Here is a 22793-nt window from a genome sequence, read left to right on the forward strand (position 1 = left end):
AAAAAAAAAAAAAAAAAGGAAAATATTTAATAGTATCTACCTTTATAGGGTTGTTATAAGGATGAGAGGTAATTTATATAAATAGTCTGTCACAGTGCCAAGCACACACTAAGCACTCAAACATTAACTATTATTAATTATTACATACTTTTTATTATTATTAAATTTTTAGAGACAGGGTCTTGCTCTGTTACCCAGAATGGAGTGGTGCAATAGCCCCAAACTAACTGTAACGTTGAATTGCTGACCTCAGATGATCCTCTGAGCTCAACCTCCTCAGTAACAGGGACTATAGGCACACACCATTATGCCTGGCAACTTTTTAATATTTTTACAGATAGGGTCTCACTATGTTGTCCAGGCTGATCTAAAATTCCTGGCCTCAAGTGATCCTCCCTCCCCAGTCTCCTAATGTGCTGGAATTAGAAGCATGCGCCATGTGCCACTGCTCTTGGCCTTCTTGTTACACACTTTTTGACACAAGTTATTTAAACTTTCTCAACCTCAATGTTCTCATTTGTCAAATGGAGACATAATTTTAGCAATGATACATATGAAGGTATGTGTGTGACCTTGTATACGACATTAAACACCTATTCAGTCTAATACAGACATACCTCGCTTTATTGAACTTCACTTTATCGCACTTTATCACACTTTGCACTTTGCACTTTGTGTGTTTCTTAAAAATTGAAGGTTTGTGGCAACTTGTGACAAGCAAGTCCATTGGTATCATTTTCCAACAGCACATGTTCAGTCTGTGTCTCTGTGTCATGTTTTGGTAACTCTCTTAATATTTCAAACTTTTTCATTATTATTTTATCTGTCATAGTGACCTGTGATCAGTGATGTTGTTATAGTAATTGTTTGGGGCCACCGCAAACTGTGCCTATAAATGACAGAGAACTTGATTAATAAATATTACATCTGTTGCTCTCTCCCTCCCTCCCTTCAAAAAAAAAAAAGAATACCATATCTGTTGGTGACTATTCCATCCATAGGCTGTTCCCCCATCTCTCTTTCTCTCCTCAGGCCTCCCTGTGCCCTGAGATGCACCAATATTAAAATTAAACAGGTTAACCATCTTACAATGGCCTTGAAGTATTCAAGTGAAAGGAAGAGTCACACATCGGTTACATTATTTCTTTTCACACATCTCTTACTTTAAATCAAAAACAGTGAGGGGCTCAGCGCCTGTGGCTCAAGTGGCTAAGGTGCCAGCCACATACACCTAAGGTGGCGGGTTTGAATCCAGCCCGGGCCCACCAAACAACAATGATGGCTGCAACCAAAAAAAAAATAGCCAGGCGTTGGGGCGGGCACCTGTGGTCCCAGCTACTTGGGAGGCTGAGGCAGGAGACTCGCTTGAGCCCAGGAGTTGGAGGTTGCTGTGATTTTTGATGCCACGGCACTCTACCCAGGGGGACAGCTTGAGGTTCTGTCTCAAAAAAAAAGAAAACAACAACAAAAAACTAGTGAGGAAGGCATGTCAGATGCTGACTTGGACCAAAAGCTAGGTACCTTGCACCGAACAGTTCGCCAATATGAACGTTTGAAATAAGTTGATTCTAACCTTGATGGATGACTTTGAGGGGTTAGAGACTTCAGTGGAGAAGTAACTGCAGATGTGGTGGAAATAGTAAGGGACCCAGAATGAGAAGTGGAGCCTGAAGATGTGGCTGAATTGCTGGAATGGATGAGGAATCACTTCTTATGGATGAGCAAAGACAGTGGTTTCCGGAGATGGAGTTTCCTCCTGGTTAAGACGCTGTGGGCAATGTTGAAATGACAACAAAGGATTTAGAATATTACATAAATTCACCAGCAGCAGGGTTTGAAAGGCTTGATTCTAATTTTGAGAGACGTTCTACTGTGGGGGAAAACGCTATCTACATCATATGCTACAGAGAAATCTTTCATGAAGGGAAGAGTCAATTGATGTGACAAACTGTCTCATTTCAAGAAATTGCCACAGCCACCTCAACCTTCAACCACCACCACCCAGGTCAGCAACCATCAACACTGAGGCAAGACCTTCCACCGGCTACTTGCTGAAGGCTCACATGACTGTTAGCATTCTTTAGCAAGAATTTTTTTTTTTTTACGGTTTTTGGCTGGGGCTGGGTTTGAATCTGCCACCTCCAGCATATGGGGCTGGCACCTTACTCCTTTGAGCCACAGGTGCCACCTGCAAGAAAGTATTTTTTAATGGAGGTATCGCCATCATTTTTTTAGACATAATGCTATTGCACACTTAATAGACTACAATATGGTATAAACATGACTTTTATATCCACTGAGACCAACAAGTTTGTGTGACTCACTTTATCGACAGATTTGTTTTATCACAGTGATCTGGAGCAGAAGCTCGCAGTATTTCTGAAGTAGGCCTACACATTTTTTCTTAGTTCTTCGGGATGAGACGAGAAAATAACTCTGCAGTCCTTTTGCAATCATCTGGGATCACAGCTGCAGTCCAAATGATGGCTTATTAGTTTCCTGGGGCTGCCATAACAAATTGCCATGAATTAGGTGACCTAAGACAACAGAAATGTACTCCCATAGTTTTGGAGACCAGATGTCTGAAATCAAGGTATCAGCAAGGCCAGGCTTTTCCCAAAGACTCTAGAAAAGAATCCTTCCCTGAGTCTCCCAGCTTCTGGTAGTTCCTGGTGTCCCTTGGGAATGGCAGCACAATTCCACTCTCTACTTTTATCTTCATGTAACCTCCTTCTCTGTGTTTCTGTGTCCCATCTCCCTCTCCTTTCTCTTACAAAGACACTAGTCATGGGCAACGCCTGTGGCTCAAAGGAGTAGAGCGCCGGCCCCATATGCCGGATGTGGCGGGTTCAAACCCAGCCCCCGCCAAAAACTGCAAAAACAACAACAACAAAAAAGACACTAGTCATTGGATTTAAGGTAAACCCAAATCCAAGGTTATTATACCTCAAAATCCATAACTAATTATGTCTGAAAAGATCCTATTTTCAAACAATCACATTCTAAGTTTCTGGGCAGATGTAAGATTTGGTGGGACACCATTCAACCCACTCTAGTAGTTGTGTTTCCAAAAGCCGTATAGGGGCAAAGGGAAAACTTCCCTTTCACCTTCTAAAGTTTCACTGATATCAACTGACAAAAGACACTTTAATAGGTCAAAAGGCAAACAAAATCATTGGAGGGGAGGAATCACAGAAGGATTACCCTAATACCTACTGAAATACCCTTTTTCATAATGGAAAGAGGAAATGGGGGATACAGACAATCCTTTTGAGGAACAGTAAAACATTAGAGAGAAACAATTGCCCTGGGGAGGCTGAAGGCAGATGTTAGGGGAAGGCGAGGAGGGCAGTTTAACAATAATCAAAATTCCCTTATTATGCAAATAAAGTCTCTCTAGTACTCTCAGAAATGACTCAGCAGAATAGATAAAAAGTCCCTGTGGGCCTGGTGATTGTTAGCATCTTCTCTGGTAGGTATTTCCTGGTTATTTGGTAAGTCCTAGGAAAAGATTGGTCATATAAAGAAATTTCAAAGGGAGTCCCTCCCTACCCTAGGTGAGGGTAATACAACACCAAATTAGAAAGGCTTTGACCTCCAGGCAGCTTCTGAATCCTCTCAGCCTGTTAAGGCCCAGTCTTTGGGGCCTGCTTTCCCTTCCCTTCCCTTCCCTTCCCTTCCCTTCCCTCCCCTCCCCTCCCCTCCCCTCGCCTCCCCTTCCTCTCTCCCACCCTCTTTTTTTTTTTTTCTTTCTTTCTTTCTTCCTTCTTTCAGACAGAGTCTCACTTTGTCACCCTTAGTAGAATGCTATGGCATCAGAACTCACAGCAGCCTGAGACTCTTGGGCTCAAGGGATTATTTTGCTTCAGCCACCCGAGTAGCTGGGACTACGGGTGCCCTCAATGATGCCCAGCTATTTTTAGAGACAGGGTCTCGCTCTTGCTTACCTTGATCTTGAACCTGCGAGCTCAGGCAATCTACCACCTCGGCCTCCCAGAGTGCTAGGATGGGGTATTGCTTTCTGCTTCACAGCCTCCAATGAGTTCATGCCATTTACCTTTTTATTGCGACCCTCCCACTTAACCCCCACATTGGGAGTACCTTCCTCGTGTGTCAGACACAATGCCAAGTCCTCGGGACACAAAGCACATTTCTTTAAGACGTTCACAATATTTTGAGAAAGATGTACATGAAATAGGTTCTCTGGATCTATAGTTAACAAGGGGAAAAACTCAGTGCATTATTCCCAGGTGGTCAGAAAAGGAAGTCCTAAAGTAGGGGAGGGAAAACATACAGTTCACACAAATTCTTTATTCATCTACTCTTAGGGTACAGGAGTGAAATCAAAGTACAGAAAGAAGGGCTAGGTGTGGTGGCTCATGCCTGTAATCCTAGCACTCTGGGAGGCCAAGACCAGCGGCTTGCTTGAGCTCAGGTGTTTGAGACCAGCTTGAGCAACAGCCAAGAATCTGTTTCTACTAAAAGGAGAAAAACTAGCCAGGCATTGTGGCAGGTAGTCCCAACTGCTTGGGAGGCTAAATGCAGGGGATCACTTGAGCCCAGGAGTTTGAGGTTGCTGTGAGATCATACCCCAGGGCACTGTAGCCTGGAACAATACAGTGAGACTCACTTTAAAGAAAAAGGAAAGAAAGAAGAATATGCACATAGTGGAAGAGGCCATCTTTATCTTCCATAGCCTCCAGATTAAACAGAACTAGAATGGTTTATTGAGTGCCCAATCCCTTTTCTTCAGATAGGATTGCATCCAACATTCCAGACACATGGATATCAGCGAATGACAGATGAGAACTTTGCATTGTAGCATTTGATTTACAAGAGAGCTTTTACTCTGAGTCTCCTCTTTATGAATAAAAAAAAGAAAGAAATGCATGTTTATTCTAAATGGGGGAAATGTACTGCCACTTGTCCACATTATCTATTCACTGAACAGAAGGTCACTGATTTCTAAGTTATTTGTTTAATTGATTGCAGATCGCCAGGATGCGTGGCTCTTTAAGATAATGTTTCTCTTCAAGAACGCTTTTTTCCTTGTTAAATCCAATTTCATAAATGTAGTGCTTTTAAAAACTCCCCTGCAGCTAAGTGGTAACTGAAACCTACATGTTAACTTGTCATTGCACCTCCTTTCGTGAGAATAAATTCGAAGGTGCAAGAACACTTATTTTCAGCACTTGGAAGGTGTCAAATGTGTGATCTCTAGACTTTGTAAAGTTCACCTCCACCTCCCTCCTTGTTCCACCTAGATTCCTGGTGAGGGTAGGTGTCACGTTTTCTGTGATGGAGGCTTTGTCCTCAGACAGAAAATCACAGGAGCAAGGTGTGTGGCAAGGATGCGATTATATTTCTATAACAACTACTTCTGCAGGCAAGAGGTCTTAAGCTACTTCACCCCAGAACCCAGTTCTGAAGCTATGTTGAGGATGCCTGTGTTTTCAGAAGGCCCTGGTACTTACTAGGAAGTAATCATTAATCTGAGAGAGATCAACAGAGCGGCCTTGATCCTGAGTGAGACTGAGGAATGAATAGATGAACTTTTTCTTTATCTTCTAATTTCCCTTTGCTGGACGTACTCAATATCTGAACAAGCAAAGGGAACACAAAGGTTGTTGAAGTTGTTCAACAAACCTTGATATTTTTAAAACTTAAGTTAATGTTTAAATGTTTTAAGAAAGAGAAAATGGCCAGGAACCAGCAGGGCTGCCACGAAAAAAATATGCTACATCTTATAGCTTAGAAGAGGGAGCAAATGTTTTTCCAACCGTTCCTTCAAAGTCATTTTACTAACCCAAGTTTCAGCCAAAGCCATATTGAAGATTATTAATTTTTTTATGTATTTTTGAGACAGTCTCACTCTGTGTGAGTAAATTTCTGTGGTGTTACAGCTCACAGCAACCTCAAACTCTTGGGCTCAAGTGATCTTCTTGCCTCAGCTTCCCCAGTAGCAGAGACTACAGGCAACTGTCACAACAGCCCAGCTAGTTTTTCTACTTTTAGTATAAGAGACAGTTCTCACTCTTGCTCAGGCTGGTCTTGAACTCTTGAGCTCAAGCAATCCACTGCCTCAGCTTCCCAAAGTGCTAGGATTACAGGGATAAACCACCATGGCTGGCTGAAGTTTTTTTTTTTTTTTTTGAGACAGAGTCTTATGTTGTTGCCCTCGGTAGAGTGCCATGGTGTCATAGCTCACAGCAACCTCAGCCTCCTGGGCTCAAGTGATTCTCTTGCCTTAGCCTCCTGAGTAGTTGGGACTACAGGGTCCTGCCATGACACTCGACTATTTTCAGTGATGGGGATTCACTCTTGCTCAGGCTGGTCTCCAACCCATGAGCTCAAGCAATCCACCTGCCTCAGACTCCCATAGTGCTATGATTACAGGTATGAGCCACTGCGCCTGGCCCTGAAGATTGTTTTATATGATAAAAGATATGGACCATCTCCCCAAAGGAAGGCATAATATAATTTGTAAATATTTCCATGGTTTCCATCTCTATTTTTCAATCTGACTACCGTAGGGTCCAAGCCCAGCCACTACTTCTTTAGATTCAGACTCACCCTCCCAGGGGTTCCTGTCTCCTCTGTGCCAGGCTGGCTTCTGAATGCCCTGCTTCAATGCTGGCACTCTCAGCTGACAGACCCATGGATCCTTTTCATTTTAGGGGTTTGTTTGTCAGTAACTATGGGGAAAACATTACTAGAAGGAATCCAAAAATAACAACAGAGGTCAGAGGTGGCTCATACCTGTAATCCTAGCAGTCTGAGAAGCCAAGGCAGGTAGATAGCCTGAGCTCAAGAGTTCAAGACCAGTCTGAGCAAGAGGGAGACCTGTGTCTACTAAAAAAAAAAAAACTAGCCCAGCATTGTGGCAAGTGCCTATAGTCCCAGCTATTCAGGAGGCTGAGGCAAGATTGCTAAAGCCCAAAAGTTTGGGATTGCTCTGAGTTATGATGACACCAAGGCACTCTACCCAGGGTGACACTGAGACTCTTGTCTCAAAAAATAAATAAATAAAATAAGCCTCAGTGCCTGTGGCTCAAGCTGCTAAGGCGCCAGCCACAAACACTTGAACTGGCAAGTTTGAATCCAGTCCGGGCCTGCCAAACAATGATGGCTGCAACCAAAAACTAGCCCGGCCTTGTGGCAGGCACTTGTAGTCCCAGCTACTTGGGAGGCAGAGGCAGGAGAATCACTTGAACCCAGGAGTTAAAGGTTGCTGTGAGCTCTGATGCCACAGCACTCTACCAAGGGCAACAGCTTGAGGCTCTGCCTCAAAAATAAATAAATAAATAAATAAATAAAATAACAATAGAACAATTACATAGCTTAACTCTTAAAAGGTCCTCACTCTTTCTCTAAGAGAGTTAGAGGAAGAGGTCTTTAGATGGCTGCTTCTTTCACTATGGATCAATTCTGATTATTATTTTTTATTTGAGACAGAGTATCTGTCACCTGGGTTAGTGCGTTGGCCCCAGCAACCTCAAACTCCTGGGGTCAAGTGATCCTTCCAAGTACCTGGACTACAGGTGCCCACCATTTTTAGTAGAGATGAGGGTCTCACTCTTGCTCACACTGGTCTTAATCTCCCCTCTTTCCATTTTAAGAAGAGCTCAGTATTTTGAAAGTTATCCTGAGCACAGATTATTTATCTCAGATAGGTAGTTTGCAATCCATCTCCTGTTCATTAAGTTGCTTTAGTTCATGGCTTGGATCCCACTCAGATACGTGTATTTTCTCGCTTTGATGGCTACACAAAGGTCCACAATCTTTTCCCTTAAGAAGTGGATGTGTCATGATTTTCTTGCAAAATACAGCCAATAATTTTTAAGAACCTCATAAGGCGAGTGCGGAGTGAATAGTCTTTAAGGAAGTGTTGATACATTTAAAAGACACTTGCTACTAATCTACTAAAGGTGAAAGACTTCAGCCTGAGAACACAAACACGATTTTAAAAGAAACAAAACAAAACTGCCCTTTAGAAACCCATAACCTGGATTTTCACTGCTTTCCCATCTTTACTATCTTCTTCTCTCACCTAAAAATTTCATTGTCTTGCAGTCCGAAATTTCTTCGGATTTATGGGATCATTTTGGGTTTTGAGACAGGGGACTCACCACTGTGAATCTGATACCTTTTTTCCCCTCACTTTTGAGGCTCTTTTCTCCTACAACTCCTTCATCTAAGGCTGTCAGCTTTAGCAACAAAAAACACAGGCCACCTAGTTCAATTTGAGTTTTGGATAAGCAGCGGATATTTTTTGAGTATAGGTATATCCACAGTGTCCCATGAAACACATTTATACGAAGAGAAAACTCATTGTTCATTTGAATGCACTAAGCATCCTGTTTTTTATCTAATGACCGTACTCCCACCTCAACCTCTCTCCATTAAGTACATTAGCCCCTAAGTTTAGTGATGGCCACAGATTTAAAGAGTGTCACCTTTAGGACAGCACCTGTGGCTCAAAGGAGTAGGGCGCCAGCCCCATATGCCAGAGGTGGCGGGTTCAAACCTAGCCCTGGCCAAAAACTGCAAAAAAAAGAGTGTCACCTTTATTTGATAAACCTAGTCCAGGGAGGAAATACTAAAGCCTCCACAGGAAATCAGTCCCTGCCAGGATTCTCCTTCTTCTGATAGTGACCTTGATCGTTGAATGGGACACGTCAGCCATAGCTCCCCCAACCCTCTCGTCACATCTGGGGGATGCGTCCTTCCCCTTTTCTCACTGATTTGAATTCGTGATTTTGTCTTTCACTAAAACAAATCTTGCAGTTCTAGTTCATTGCCTGTTCTGGATCCAGGTTTGTCCCTTTTGTGTGTGAGGAAGCCGAAGATCATGCTGGTAATTAGCAGGCACAGACTGTGCAGCCTCTCTGGCAATAACGCAAGAAAGATTACTCTGTGAATCACTTAAAGCGTACATTTCAATCATCTCTTCTAGAAAGCAAAGAAAATCAAAGGAGGAACGATTGATTCATCATACACGTCATTTCTGTTGAGGACATAGAAGGCGAAGCCCGAGAAATGGATTCCCAAACAGCTCCCCTCTGACAGTTCTCATGGGGAGGGAGGTGAATAGCACATGAATCATTTAGTCAATGTGACACCCTCACAGGTACACTATCACGACAACTAATATCGTTTTTATTCTAAATGCAACTGTAATTAAAACACTTTACCATTAATAGCCCAAATCAGCAATTTCTAAAATAGCTTAACATGCAGCTGCTTTAAAATATGCTTACAGATTAGCAAAATGTCAGAGCCTACTTTTCAAGAAAGCTCTCTTCACGGACACCATTCATTCTTGTTTATAACTTGCATATGTATAATTACCTCCCACTGTAGCAAACTGGTTTTCTATAACATTCTAAAGAGCAGTTAGCCACGGAAAAAGTCGTGATAGTTCCATCAAGGATGGGTGTCTCTGAGACAGGGAATAGAAATTCCAAGTTCAATGAAATCCACCTCCTGTGTCCATAAAGAATCACAAGCTGAGTGTGACGGCTCCAACCTGTAATCTGTTACCTGGGAGGCTGAGGCAGGAAAAGGCTTGAACCTAGGATGATATTTTTCTTTGTTAGAGAAGTGGTCTTGCTACATTTTTCAGGCTGGTCTTGAACTCCTGGCCTCAAGTGATCCTCCTGCCTTGGCCTCTCCAAAGTGCTAGGATTACAGGCATGAACCACTGTGCCCTGCTGATCCCAGGAGTTCAAGACCAGCCTGCACAACACAGGGAGATGTCATCTCAATATAAAAAGAGAACAACAGCAACCAAGAAATCATGTATAGACCTGGCACATGAATGCACAGGGAAATGTGCACCAGACGCACAAGAGCAGAATCTAAACTAGGAGCACTGTTGGCACAATGTATATGCGCCCCATTTGGGGGTGCTCCCCTGTGTTTAGGAGAAAACAGAGGACTCTATGGTTTTGAAATCTCCTTGTGACTTCATGGGGTCAGGAGAGTACAGAGAACTTACAAAACAGCTGATGAGGCTGTTTAGGCCCATGTGTGAGTCAGAGTGTGTACGTATTGGGATACTCCGAGGCAGAGTTTGAAGGCCTTAGACTTGAGGCCTCAGTGACCTGGAAACCTTGGTTAAGAAATGCCCCCACCCCACCACCCCAACATCACAATTGCTGCTGTCCAAGTGCGGATCTGTCCCGTTGTGATGGTATCTGCTGATTCTGATGATCTCATCCCTTTGTTAATTAAATGTTTAGGTTATTTTAATCTCTCTCTAATCATTTACTTTTAGCAGTGGGAAGAGGAAGTGGCCCTGCAGAGCACAATGGCCATCCCAGAGGGTCCCTGGCCTTCCTTCCTGTGCTTCACATTCTGTCTTCTTGCCAGGACTGGTGAGAACCTCAAAGACCCAGGTTAAAAATACTCACCCAGATAAATTAGGAAGACCGCAGACTAAATTAGTCTTCTGGGGAGAAATGCAAATAGCCTTAGAAAAGAGAGCCATGGGGCTGCTTATAGTATACCAGAGGCAAGATCTCCAGCAATTACCCTTGTCCTGACCATAATCTTTCCACCATGGCTCCCTCTCTTGCCATTTGATTTCCTCTTCAACTCTTCCCTTCATTGGCTCTGTGCCTGTGGCTCAAGCAGCTAAGGAGCCAGCCACATACACCTAAGGTGGCGGGTTCAAATCCAGCCCAGGCCTGCCAAACAACAATGACGGCTGCAATCAAAAAATAGCCAGGCATTGTGGCTGGCACCTGTGGTCCCAGCTACTTGGGAGGCTGAGGCAGGAGATTTGCTTGAGCCCAGGAGTTGGAGGTTGCTGTGAGCTGTGATGCCACAGCACTCTACCCAGGGGGACAGTTTAAGGCTCTGTCTCAAAAAAAAAATCTTCCCTTAAGGCTGGCCATGGTGGCCCATGCCTGTGATCCTTGCACTTTGGGAAATCTAGGTGAAAGGATTGCTTGAGGCCAGTAGTTCAAGAGCAACCTGGGCCGCACAGCAAGATCCCATCTCTATAAAAAGTTTAAAAATTACCTAGGCATGGTGGCATGCAGCTGTACTCCATTGCTTTAGTCCATGAATTCCAGATCACAGTGAGCTATGATTGCACCACTGCACTCCAGCCTGGGCAGCAGAACAACACCGTATCTCTAAAAAAAAAAAAAAAACCTCTTCATATTCTCCACTTGGGCACCCTTGGATGCACATGGACATGAGTACAAGTTGAGTGTTTTAAATTGCTTTTCCTCTGTTGTTTATCAAGTTGGGATCTAACACTAGCCCCCTAGTTGATCTTTTCAGCAAAAGGGCAGACTCAAAAAGGAGTTTCTTAGGTATGATAACCTACGAATCACCCAGTCTTGCTGTTTCATCTTCATAGTATCAATGCAGGACATGTCCCTCTGGACATCGACTCATAGCTGAATGGGAAAGTCAAAGGATGATAACTCTTTGTTCATTCTGTCTAGACTAACCAATTAAGGATATCAACTCTCTTATACGTGTAAAAAAGTATGTTTCCTAGTTTGTCATTCATCTCTTTTATTTTGTTCATTCTAGCTTTGGGTTTTTTTTTTTTTTTTTTTTTTGGTGGGCAAAAATTTAATAGTTTTTACAGTCACATCTATGCTCCTTTGAGTATGTTTCTCCATATCAGTTGTTTGCACTTCCTGTTTTAAAAATAATCTGTTTTGAATATACATGTAAAAATAAATAAGAACTAAGAATACAATCAGCTTAAAATTACTATAATGGTAACAGACTCAAGAACTTGTTGGTCTGATCTCTCCATGGGCCAGCTACCCACTGTCCACACTTGATGAATTCTACTGAGGCTCCTGATTCGCTTCCCTTTCCTTTCCTGAAATAGCACCAGTCGTAAAGAAGTTAAGTTGAGTAAGGTGAGCATGAGGTTAAGGGCAAGGCTGTGGGGTCGAGGGGAGGTGCAGTCCTCCAGAAGGGATATCAGAGCCCAAGTGGAGTGAGTAGCACATGTATCTGCCTTCACTTAATACTTGTAATCATTAGCTCAAGGCCCTGGATAGTCTCATCAGAAAGTGAATTATTTAAAAAGAAGTCTTAATTATTTAGGATTTTATTGGTCAGAGGGGATAACAAAAGTACCTTGAACAAACGAATAAAAAAAGCTCTGTGATCCCAGTAGTGGACAATAAATGAATGAAAATAAAATTTAAAAGAAAAAAGAACTTACTGGAAGACTCTTAGAGTCTCTCAAAATCTAAGGAGAAAGGGAATAAACAAATCATAAGACCGGCCTAGACACGAGAGAAACCTCTGAAACAACTCTAGGCCAGAGGTTTTTTTTTTCTTTTAAGAGCCTCAAGCTGTCCCCCTGGGTAGAGTGCTGTGGCATCATAGCTCACAGCAACCTCCAACTACTGGGCTCAAGCGAGTCTCCTGTCTCAGCCTCCCAAGTAGCTGGGATCACAGGTGCCCGCCACAACTCCTGGCTATTTTTTTTTTTTTTAGGTTGCAGCCGTCATTGTTGTTTGGCAGGCCCGGGCTGGATTTGAACCCGCCACCTTGGGTGTACATGGCTGGCGCCTTAGCCACTTGAGCCACAGGTGCCGAGCCTCTAGGCCGGGGTTTAAATGTCCCCAGGTTGTTCTCTGTACCTTTCTATGTCTCCTTATTCATTCTCTCCCTCCCTCCCTCCCTCCCTACCTCCAGCCTCCTCTCTCTCTCTCTGTCTTCCTGTATTCTTCACATAGCAGGAGAAAATGGCTACCAATGGTTTTATGATTTTACCTGCAGAACATGTAACTACAGGAGGACAAAACTGATTTCCAGCATTTCCAGGTCCAAGCATCCCAGTGAAGGGACTCACTGGCCTCGCCTAGGAGTCCATCCTGAATGCTTCCAGCAGCCAGGGACCCAAGTGGGAGGAGACAAAATAAGGGAGTAATTGAGGGATTTCCCAAAGGGGAGGTGCTATGTAGATGAGCCATAATGATCTATTACAGTGACCTTCCCTATTTATGACAGGTGTTTGGGACTGTAGGTGATCATCCTACATTAGATTTATTCTAGCTTATCCTTATGCTCTGCAAATGACTGTCTACTCAATTTGACCTTAGATCTCAGGAGGATGACATTTACAAGAAGGTAGAGTTTGTCAGTCAGTAAGTTGCCTTCCGTATTCCATGCAGTTCTATAACACTGTACTGTTTTAGCAGGTGTCTGCTAAAACCCACACATGAGTTGTAATCTAAGGATTATATAAGCATGAAATAGGGTTTTGATTTGCTAAGGAGTGCTATGAAATGAGGAAAAGCCTGGTAGTCAATTGTTTCAAGGTTTTACTTGCTTTAATTTTTCACTTTAAAGTAAAATCCCCACCACATGTACTGGTGCTGGTGGGTTCAAACTGGCCCAGGCCTGCTAAACAAAAAAAAAAAAAAAAAAAAAAAATTGCCAGGCCTAGTGGAGGTTGCCTGTAGTCCCAGCTACTGCGTAGGTTGTGGCAAAAGGATTCCTTGAGCCTAAGAGTTTGAGGTTGCTGTGAGCTGTGATGCCACAGCACTCTACCCAGCGCAACATAGTGAGACTCTGTCTCAATAAAAATAAAAAAAAAATTTCATAATCTTTTATTAAATGTATGGTCCACTTTTCTATGTTCTTTAATAAATTGCCTATTCTTATGTTTTGCCTATTTAGTCTCTTGCTTCATTGTAGGAGTTCTTTGTATGAAGATGTTCATTTAATCATTACATCTGAATTTTAATTTACTATATATTTAAAATCAATTTCTTGGCCCAGCAAAGTGGCCCAGGCCTGTAATCCTAGCACTCTGGGAGGCTGAGACCGGTGGATTGCTTGAGCTCAGGAGTTAGACACCAGTCTGAACCAGTGTGAGATCCAGTCCCTAAAAACATCCAGGAGTTGTGGCTGCCACCTGTAGTCCCAACTACTAAAGAGGATGAGGTAAGAAGATCTCTCGAGCCCAAGAGTTGGAGGTTGCTGTAAGCTATAACGCCACGGAACTCTACCCCAGCGTGACTGAGTGAGACTCTGAATCAAAATAATAATAATAATGAAATAGAATAAAATAAATTCCTTGCTTCTCACATGTGTCACCAACGTCTTTTCTTTTTTCACCCAGCATTTTTATCTTGGTCTTACTTAGGATGTTTCTTATTATACAGAAACATCTAGTTTTGTTTTGTCAGACATTTAAATTTTTTCCTTTATGAATTCTTGTATTCCCGAATTAATTAAGCAAGTTTTTCCAAGCATCCTCAATGCTATAGATTGAATGTTTGTGTTCCTCCAAAATTCATACATTGAGACCTTCATCATATGACCGTTTTAGGAGGTGGGGGCTCTGGGAGGTGATTAGGTCATATGAGTGGACTCCCATGAATGGAATTACAAGTGCCCTTATAAAACAGAAAGCTGGAAAGCTGCCTTTCCCTCTCCATCATGTGAGATTATGGCAAGAGGATGGCCCTCCATGAACCAGGAAAGCAGGCGCTCACAGACGCCCCATCTACTGGCACCTTGATCTTGAGATCTCAGCCTCTAGAATTGTGAGAAATAGACCTTGAGAACAGACGCTAGCTGTCTATAAGCCATGTTGGTCATGATATTCTGATGCACCAGCACAAACGAGGCAGCTACATTTGCAGACATATACATTTCCTGATTTTTCTTCTATTGGTTTTGATTTCAGTAAAGTAATCCAACTGGAATTTATTTTATATGTGATGCAGCAAGCTAACTTTCTTTCATCTGGAAAGTCAGTACTCACAACTGTTAAAAACAACAACAACGAAAAAAAAAACACCCACCACTCTGAACAAGCCCCTGAGAGGAGCACTCTCTTGATGTTTTACCTTAAGCTTTTCCCTATGCAGATGGAATCACTTGAGACCTGTGTACGTGTAGGTATGTGTTTGTACGTACCTACACATAAATAAACACTATGTGTGTAGAATATCTGTTTTTATTTTATTTTTCTTCAGTTTGCTTTCCTTAAAGAACTTAAAATGCTGGAAAGGAACTCCAAACCTGTTGGTATATCTTTACCGTATTCCTTTTTTTTTTTAATTGTCAAAGTAACTTGAAATATTTACATATTTATTTATTATTTGTGATAGGATCTCTCTATCACCCAGGCTAGAGTGCCATGGCCTGAGCCTAACTCACAGCAACCTCAAACTCCTGGGTTCAAGCGTTCTTCCTGCCTCGGCCTCCCGATTAGCTGGGACTACAGCTCCTGAGCACCTGCCACCACGTCCAGCTAATTTTTCTGTTTTTAGTAGAGACAGGGTCTCACTTTGCTCAGGCTAGTCTCAACCTCCTAACCTCAAGCATTCCTCCTGCCTTGCCCTCCCAGAATGTCAGGATGATAGACACGGGCCACTGCACCCACCCTATTTATTCTTTTAAAAAGCATAAAAGCATGCTATGTAAAGAACTGGCAAGCCTACTCATTAAGGCATAACCAATGTACTACTCCCAGCTGAAGAGTAGTTACAGAATCCCTCTGTTCCCCCAGCTCTCCACATCCACTGTTCTGAATAGTGATCCAAATCTCTGCAAAGTTCTTTATTCAGCTCTCCTGGGACCAAGTCACAGAATCTGCAGCTATCTTTCAAAAGGAATCAGCTCCCAAGTCTCTCAACATTCTGGACTAGATTTCTTCTTTATGTTTTGTCCATCCAGCTTCTCCATTTAATATTCTGCCTAAAAAAGAAGGTGCACTTAAAACACCGCTGTTCTACTAGTGACCTTTCTGGTGCTTTTTAATCTGTTGGAGACCGGTGGGGGGATGCAGTTAAAAATAACTAAAGACTCCTGTGATATTTATTGATTTCTCACCAATCTTTGATTCCATAGACAGGCACCACTTAGCCAAGTTGTACGATTTTGATATTGATTCAAGATTTTTAATCTTCCATCAGAGCTTTTACTGCCACAGAATCTCAGTCAGAGTTCATTCATTGTTCAAATATGTATTGACGCCACTGTTTACCAAGCACTATGTTAAGTGCTGTGGATATACTGGTGAAGAAAATGGTCACTATGCTGGGTAATTATTGACTTCTTTGAGCAAACTCTAACTCTAGATGTGATTAAAAGCATTCTTTTGTCCTCAATTCTCCTTTGAAGCATCTATCGAGATCGTTGATGCAGACTTTAGCTTTCCTTAGACTGTCCTAACAAGAAAAACAACATGTTTAGCATTCATCTTTATCTAGAAGGTATTTTATGCAACAGACATCACCATGATGCTTTAAACAATTTTTGCTTGAATAGGTTACATTTTTTTTTTTTTTTTTTGGAGACAGAGTCTCATTCTGCTTCCTGAGCTAGAGTGCCTTGGAATCAGTCTAGCTCATGGCAACCTTAAAATCCTGGCCTGGGTTCAAGTGATCCTCCTGTCTCAGCCTCCTGAGTAGCTGGGACTATAGGCACTCACCAGGACACCCTGCTAGTTTTTCTATTTTGTAGAGACAGGTCTCACTCTAGCTCGGGCTGGTCTTGAACTCTTGAGCTCAACCAATTCTCCAGCCTCAGCCTCCCAGAGTACTAGGATCACAAGCATGGGTCACCACACCCAGCCAGGTTATACTTTTTTTATTATTACCCCTGTACCTTGAGGACAATATTTAGCATCTTTTTAACAAAACCATTTTTGTTGTTATGGGTTAAAAGTCATTTGGCATTCAAGAAATAGTGATTGAGCCCCTAAAGTGTATTAGACAGTGTTCTAGGCTCGAGGCCTAGGGGGTTGTCTTCTTGTGCCATGGACTCCTTTAGTACTCTGGAGTGTATGAACTCTTTCTCAGAACAATATATTCACAAATATATACATTTTCAAAAACTTAATTAATTTTAGCTGATGCCCAGTTAATTTTCAAAGATTTTAATATAGATAGATAGATATACACACACGCATGTGTGTATCTCTATAGAAATATCATTAAAGTTCATTTGTGTAAGTAATAATAAGGAATTTGAAAGCAATCAAATACAGGAATCCAAGGATGGTTTATCACACTTACCAAAGGATGAAGAGATGGCTTGACAATGGGGAAACCTGTCCAGGGAAACAGAGACAAGCTCATTCTTCTTTCTGCACTATTTTTCTCATGAATGGTTCAATATTTTTCAGGGGTTTGTTATTATTGAGATCAATGGTGCTTAAAATAATCTTAAATATTATTTTTTAGGCAAGAAAAATTCCAAAAAACCACGCAAACCACAAACAATTGAAACTCCATGGAGGTAACGCATGCTCAGAAAGGCCAAAGGGTGATAACAGATGAAGATGTTCTATCTTCACTTCTGATTGGTTGTTTACCAGCAAAACAAACACATTGGGGTTCATACAAATAAGGTGTCTATCTAATTAAAATCTGTTCCCTATAATATGTTGACTAGAAACTCCCTTGAATACACTGGTGTATCTAGGCCCAGAATCATGCTGTTGAGACTATTTCTCGTAGTATGCGTATGTAGCTAGTGTGTTTAGGGTGGGGAATTCTTTACATGGGGAATTAAAGGAAGTTTTTCCAATAGTGACAAGAGCTAATGAAGAGGCATTCACTGAACGTCCATCATGTGTGGTGAGATACATCTCTTCATTAACGTAATATTCTCTCCACAAGGAATCTACAGATCCAGCTGGGATAAAAACAAAAAGCAAACAAATAGCTGGGCAAAACAGACACGAACCTTTACCTCGAAGCAGGTTACATACTTTACAATCTACATGGGTGATAATTCTGCTCCTGGGGCTATTTGTTCAACTCATAGAAGTCAGGCATTGTCCCTGATTCAGACGGCAACCCTATGACAATGCAGTCCTCCTTAAAATGTAAGTACAGTTATCCCATTAAAGTTATGTTTGCTTAGACGGTTACTATGGCCTCCAAAATCCTCTGCCCTGATCGCCTCTTTAAAGCAACTTAATCTAAATGAGGGAGAGGCTAAGTATTGCCTGAGGGCCATCCCTGCTCCTTCCCATTTTTGTAAACAAAGCTTTATAAGACGACAACCACATTCCAATTGTCCATGGCTGCTTTCACAGCACGGCAGACTTAAGCAGTGAGGACAAAGATCCTCTGGTCCACAAGTCCAAAATATGTATTATCTTGCCCTCCACAGAAAACACTTGCCTGTCTCAAGTCTAGATTTCTGGGGATTCAAGTGCAGTGTTAATGAACATTTGAGCAGGACTAAAGAAGCTTCTTAAGAGAGGCCACCGTGCTTATACTCTTACCGTTCTCCTACAAAGCTAATAAGGGCTCAATCTTCACTTTCTCATTTTCATAGCACTGGAGGGCTGAGTTTCTACTGTTCTTGTGCTTATTGGGTGTAACCCTGAATATTCAAATCTGATCATGTCATTTTTTTGGCTGAAAACTCTTAGATAATTTCTGCTTATTCTTTGGGTAAGATCGATATCTCAAGTACCATCACAGGGTTATCAGATTCTGACCTCACATAGTTTTGAGTCTTATCTTTGGTTTCTCCTCTCATTCTGTTAGGACTGGGAAGTTCTGCCCTAAGCATACCTCGGTCCTCCTTGTGAATCTATTTTCTTAGTCTGAAGAGCAACTTTTCTTCCCCACCACCCACCGGTTAATTCTTTGCCTACAGGTCACTGTGGTAGGAAAGACTTCTGTGATGTCCCTCTGCTCCAACCCCAAATAGATTAGATTTTCCTAGTTACTATATTTTTCTTTCGTAGCAGTTTTCAGACTAGCAAATATATATTTGTTTATACTATTTGTTTAATTTTGTCCTCCTACCACATTCCATAAAGTGGGACAGGTTTATACTGTGTGTGGCTGTATCTCTAGAGCTTAAACAGTACCTGATATGTCATAGGGAATCAAATTCACAGAATGAATTTATTGACAACATAGGACACTTATACCTCAGACATGTAACTGTGAACTTGCTCTTAGCTGTTGCTGGGGAATTGAAATTAAGAACCTGGCTGGGCACCTGTGGCTCAAGTGGCTAAGGCGCCAGCCTCATACACCTAAGGTAGTGGGTTCGAATCCAGCCCAGGCCTGCTAACCAACAATGATGGCTGCAACCAAAAAATAGCCGGGCGTTGTGGTGGGCGCCTGTGGTGCCAGCTACTTGGGAGGCAGAAGCAGGAGACTTGCTCGAGCCCAGGAGTTGGAGTTTGCTGTGAGCTGTGATGCCACAGCACTCTACCCAGGCAGATAGCTGGAGGCTCTGTCTCAAAAAAAAAAAAAAAGAACTACCTGAAACATGTTTCCCTGAATGTCTATATAAAATTATAAAATGTGAAATTATCCCTTATATAAATACCTACATTATGAATTGATCAACTGATTAGAGTTTAATTCTAATAAATATTTTTCTTTTGGTATTTTTGCTTTTTAGTTTAAAAGAGCAATATACTTTTTTTCTTTTCTTCCTTGATTCCAGGAAGCTCAAAATAAAATAACTGCTTATTTATAGCAGTGCTATTTCAACCCAGATTTCTGATAAAAATTCTTCCTATCTTCTTTACATGGCTTACTAGGCTTTTTTATTTATTTAATTTAAATTTGGCAAATATTTGCTTCACATCAAGTTGTGTCAACTTTTTTTTTTTTTTTTTTGAAAGAGTCTTACTTTGTCACCCTTAGTAGAGTGCCGAGGGATTGTAGTTCATAGCAACTTCAAATTCCTGGGCTCAAGTGATCCTCTTGCTTCAGCCTCCTGAGTAGCTGGGATTACAGGACACTCATCTCTACACCTGCATATTTTTAGAGATGGTGTCTCACTCTGGCTTAGACTGGTCTCAAACTCCTGAGCTCAGCCTCCCAGAGTGCCAGGATTACAGGTGTGAGCCACTGCACTCAGCCCAAGTTGCCTCAATTTCTGTTGTTGTTATTGTTGCAGTTTGGCCGGGGCCAGATTTAAACCCACCTCTCTCGGTATGTGGGGCCAGCACCCTACTCACTGAGCAACAGGCACCGCCAAGTTGCCTCAATGTTTTACATAAATGTACCTTCGTCCTGTTTAGGGCTCTTAATTTTTTTCTTTGAAATAAGTTCAGAAAAGCATATAAATAGCACTTTGGGACCATATTGGAACACTTGGTGAGAATGGATGCTGCATTGGGACTCAGGAGCTTCTAAGTGTCCTAATTGGAATTATAAAACTGTGCTGGGGCTTGGCACCCATAGCATAGTGGTTACCGCGGTGGCCACCTACACCAAGGCTGGCTGGTTCAAACCCAGCCCAGGCCAGCTAAACAACAATAACAACTGCAACAAAAAAAATAGCCAAGCATTGTGATGGGCCCCTGTAGTCCCAGCTCCTTGGCAGGCTGAAGCAAGAGAATTGCTTAAACCCAAGAGTTTGAAGTTGCTGTGAGCTGTGACACCACAACACCTTACCAAGGGCGACATAGTGAAACTCTGTATCAAAAACAAAACAAAACAAAAAAACCTGCCTTGGTCCAACGGGAGAAGAGTGGGTGTAGTGTAGTGTCCTTGAAGTTAATTTTTTTCAAAACACAGAAAAATTAATGGAAGTGGGTTATCCACTGTTTGTGAAGTATATTATTGTAGCAGCATATAGGCAAAACTTGGCTTTCTGTGCCAGAAGTGCAGGGCATGCCTTTAGCCTTTAGGGGTGTGTGTCTAGTTTAAGAGCTCAGAACCTCCTCTCCTCTGGTGAGCTGGTTTTCAAGTCACTCCTCCTGCCTTCCCAAATATATGAGGCCTAGGCAAGGAGGTGAATTAAGAGTTCATTATTTTGGGGTGGTGCCTGTGGCTCAGTGGGTAGGGTGCCGGTTCCATATACTGAGGGTGGTGGATTCAATCCCAGCCCCAGCCAAACTGCAACAACAACAAAAAAATTGCCGGGTGTTATGGCAGGCGCCTGTATTCCCAGCTACCCAGGAGGCTGAGGCACGAGAATTGCCTAAGCCTATGAGCTGGAGATTGCTGTGAGCTGTGACGCCACAGCACTCTACTGAGGGTGATAAAGTAAGACTTTGTCTCTTAAAAAACAAGAGTTGATCATTTTAAGACGTGGGACAATTTAATTATAAGTTTTCACTTTCTTCAGATGATTAAACAATGAGTGTTTATAAAATCAAGAAAAATTATTTTTCCCCCTGAGTTTTCTTTTCAAAGACTTGTCTGTTTGCTCTGGCTAATTTGAAATAAGCCCCGTAGGGTAGTTATTTTTATACATATATATTGCCAGAATAGTTCCTGGTTTTGGTTTAAATGTGTTCCTTCCTTTTTAGTTAGATGAAAAAGAACATTCTTTAGAAAGGACTTGTCTGCTGATCACGTTTGTTAGAATGAGCCTAAATAAAGCTTCTGTTAGGAGCTCAACTGTTTGGTTAAATCCTCTTGGCTAATTTGTCTGGTGAATATTTGTCCTTAGTTGGACAATGTGACTAGAGCCCTCTTGTTACCTCTTTCCAATGTGTGCCTCCCCTGAGGACTACTTGCAAGTGAAAGTCTTGAGAATGGAGATTTCTCTCCTTCAGTTGACTGGCTTCTTGTGCAGTTAGATGTTGGGGGTGTGGGTGTATGAACTACACCAGGCACCAAAAGCGCGCCCATGATCAATTCTGCAGCAGTAAGAGATGAGGAGGAGACTGTCTGGGTCAGGGTACGGAGAAATCACATATTGAAGGCTTTAGAAATGGCAGAAAAACATCTGAAGGGGAAGGGCCATAGAAAGGAGAGGTGGAAACAACTCCCCAAAGTGGGCTCAGCTCAGCCTGGCATGCAACTATAAAACAAAGCTTTCCTAATAGGGAGGATTCCTCAAAAAGAAATTCTGGGATGAGACAAGAAGTTACTGGTCCATAATAAACATGGCTGCACCTCAAACATGTTATGATAAGCACAAGAACTCACCCTAAAGAACACAGGAAACACATTTTACTTATGTGAAATGTCTGGACTAGGCAAGTCTATAGAGTTACAAAGTAAATTAATGGTTTCCCGAGGCTGGAGGTGAGTTGTCATTTTACCAGGGGTGCTGGAAATGTTCCCAAACTGATTACCTCGATGGTAGGCTGACAGCTGCGTAACTCAGTTTGCTAAAAATCCTTGACTTGTGCACTCAACATGTGCGAATTTTCAAATGTGTAAAATATATCTCAATAAAAGCTCTTTTCTTTAAAAAAAAAAAAAGGCGAGAGCATGGTCTGTTCAAAGGAACTAAAGATAGCACTTTTGAGCATAAGGATAGAAGTTCTCTTCACTAGAATAGTCTCCCATCGTATAAATATTGTACAAACAGCTTTGTTTCTGTAAGGGAGAAAAACCAAGAAAAGAACCATTCCTGGAGTACGCTCAGGGTTTATCTTTTACTACTGCTTCACTCTTTGGCTGTGACTTGAGAAATAAGTGGTAGGGTCGGGCATTAAAACCAACGTGGAGGCCATGCCCTGAGCATGAAGGTGGCATCCTGGCCCAAATTCAAATGAATGTTCCGAAGAGGAAAGTATTTCCTACATTTCTTTTCATGACAGGATTTAAACAAAAAACCATGCAAATATGGAATGTGTTTAACACATTCATGAATGATAATAAAAGGATCCTTTGTTTTGGCATTGTAGGGACAAAGGGAAAACTTTCCCTCTAAAGAGTCACTGAAAAACATGAACAGATGAAAGACAGATTAATAAATGCTTCTAAGCTACAAACCTGTATCTCAGGTTACTGTACTGAATAATGCTGGTGATTGTAGCATAGGGGTATTTGTGTATCTAAACATAGAAACGGTACCTCGGTGCCTGTGGCTCAAGTGGCTAAGGCGCCAGCCACATA

Source organism: Otolemur garnettii, unplaced genomic scaffold (genome assembly GCF_000181295.1).
Source record: "Otolemur garnettii isolate 467f Iridium unplaced genomic scaffold, OtoGar3 scaffold00007, whole genome shotgun sequence".
In the NCBI taxonomy this organism is placed as follows: domain Eukaryota; kingdom Metazoa; phylum Chordata; class Mammalia; order Primates; family Galagidae; genus Otolemur; species Otolemur garnettii.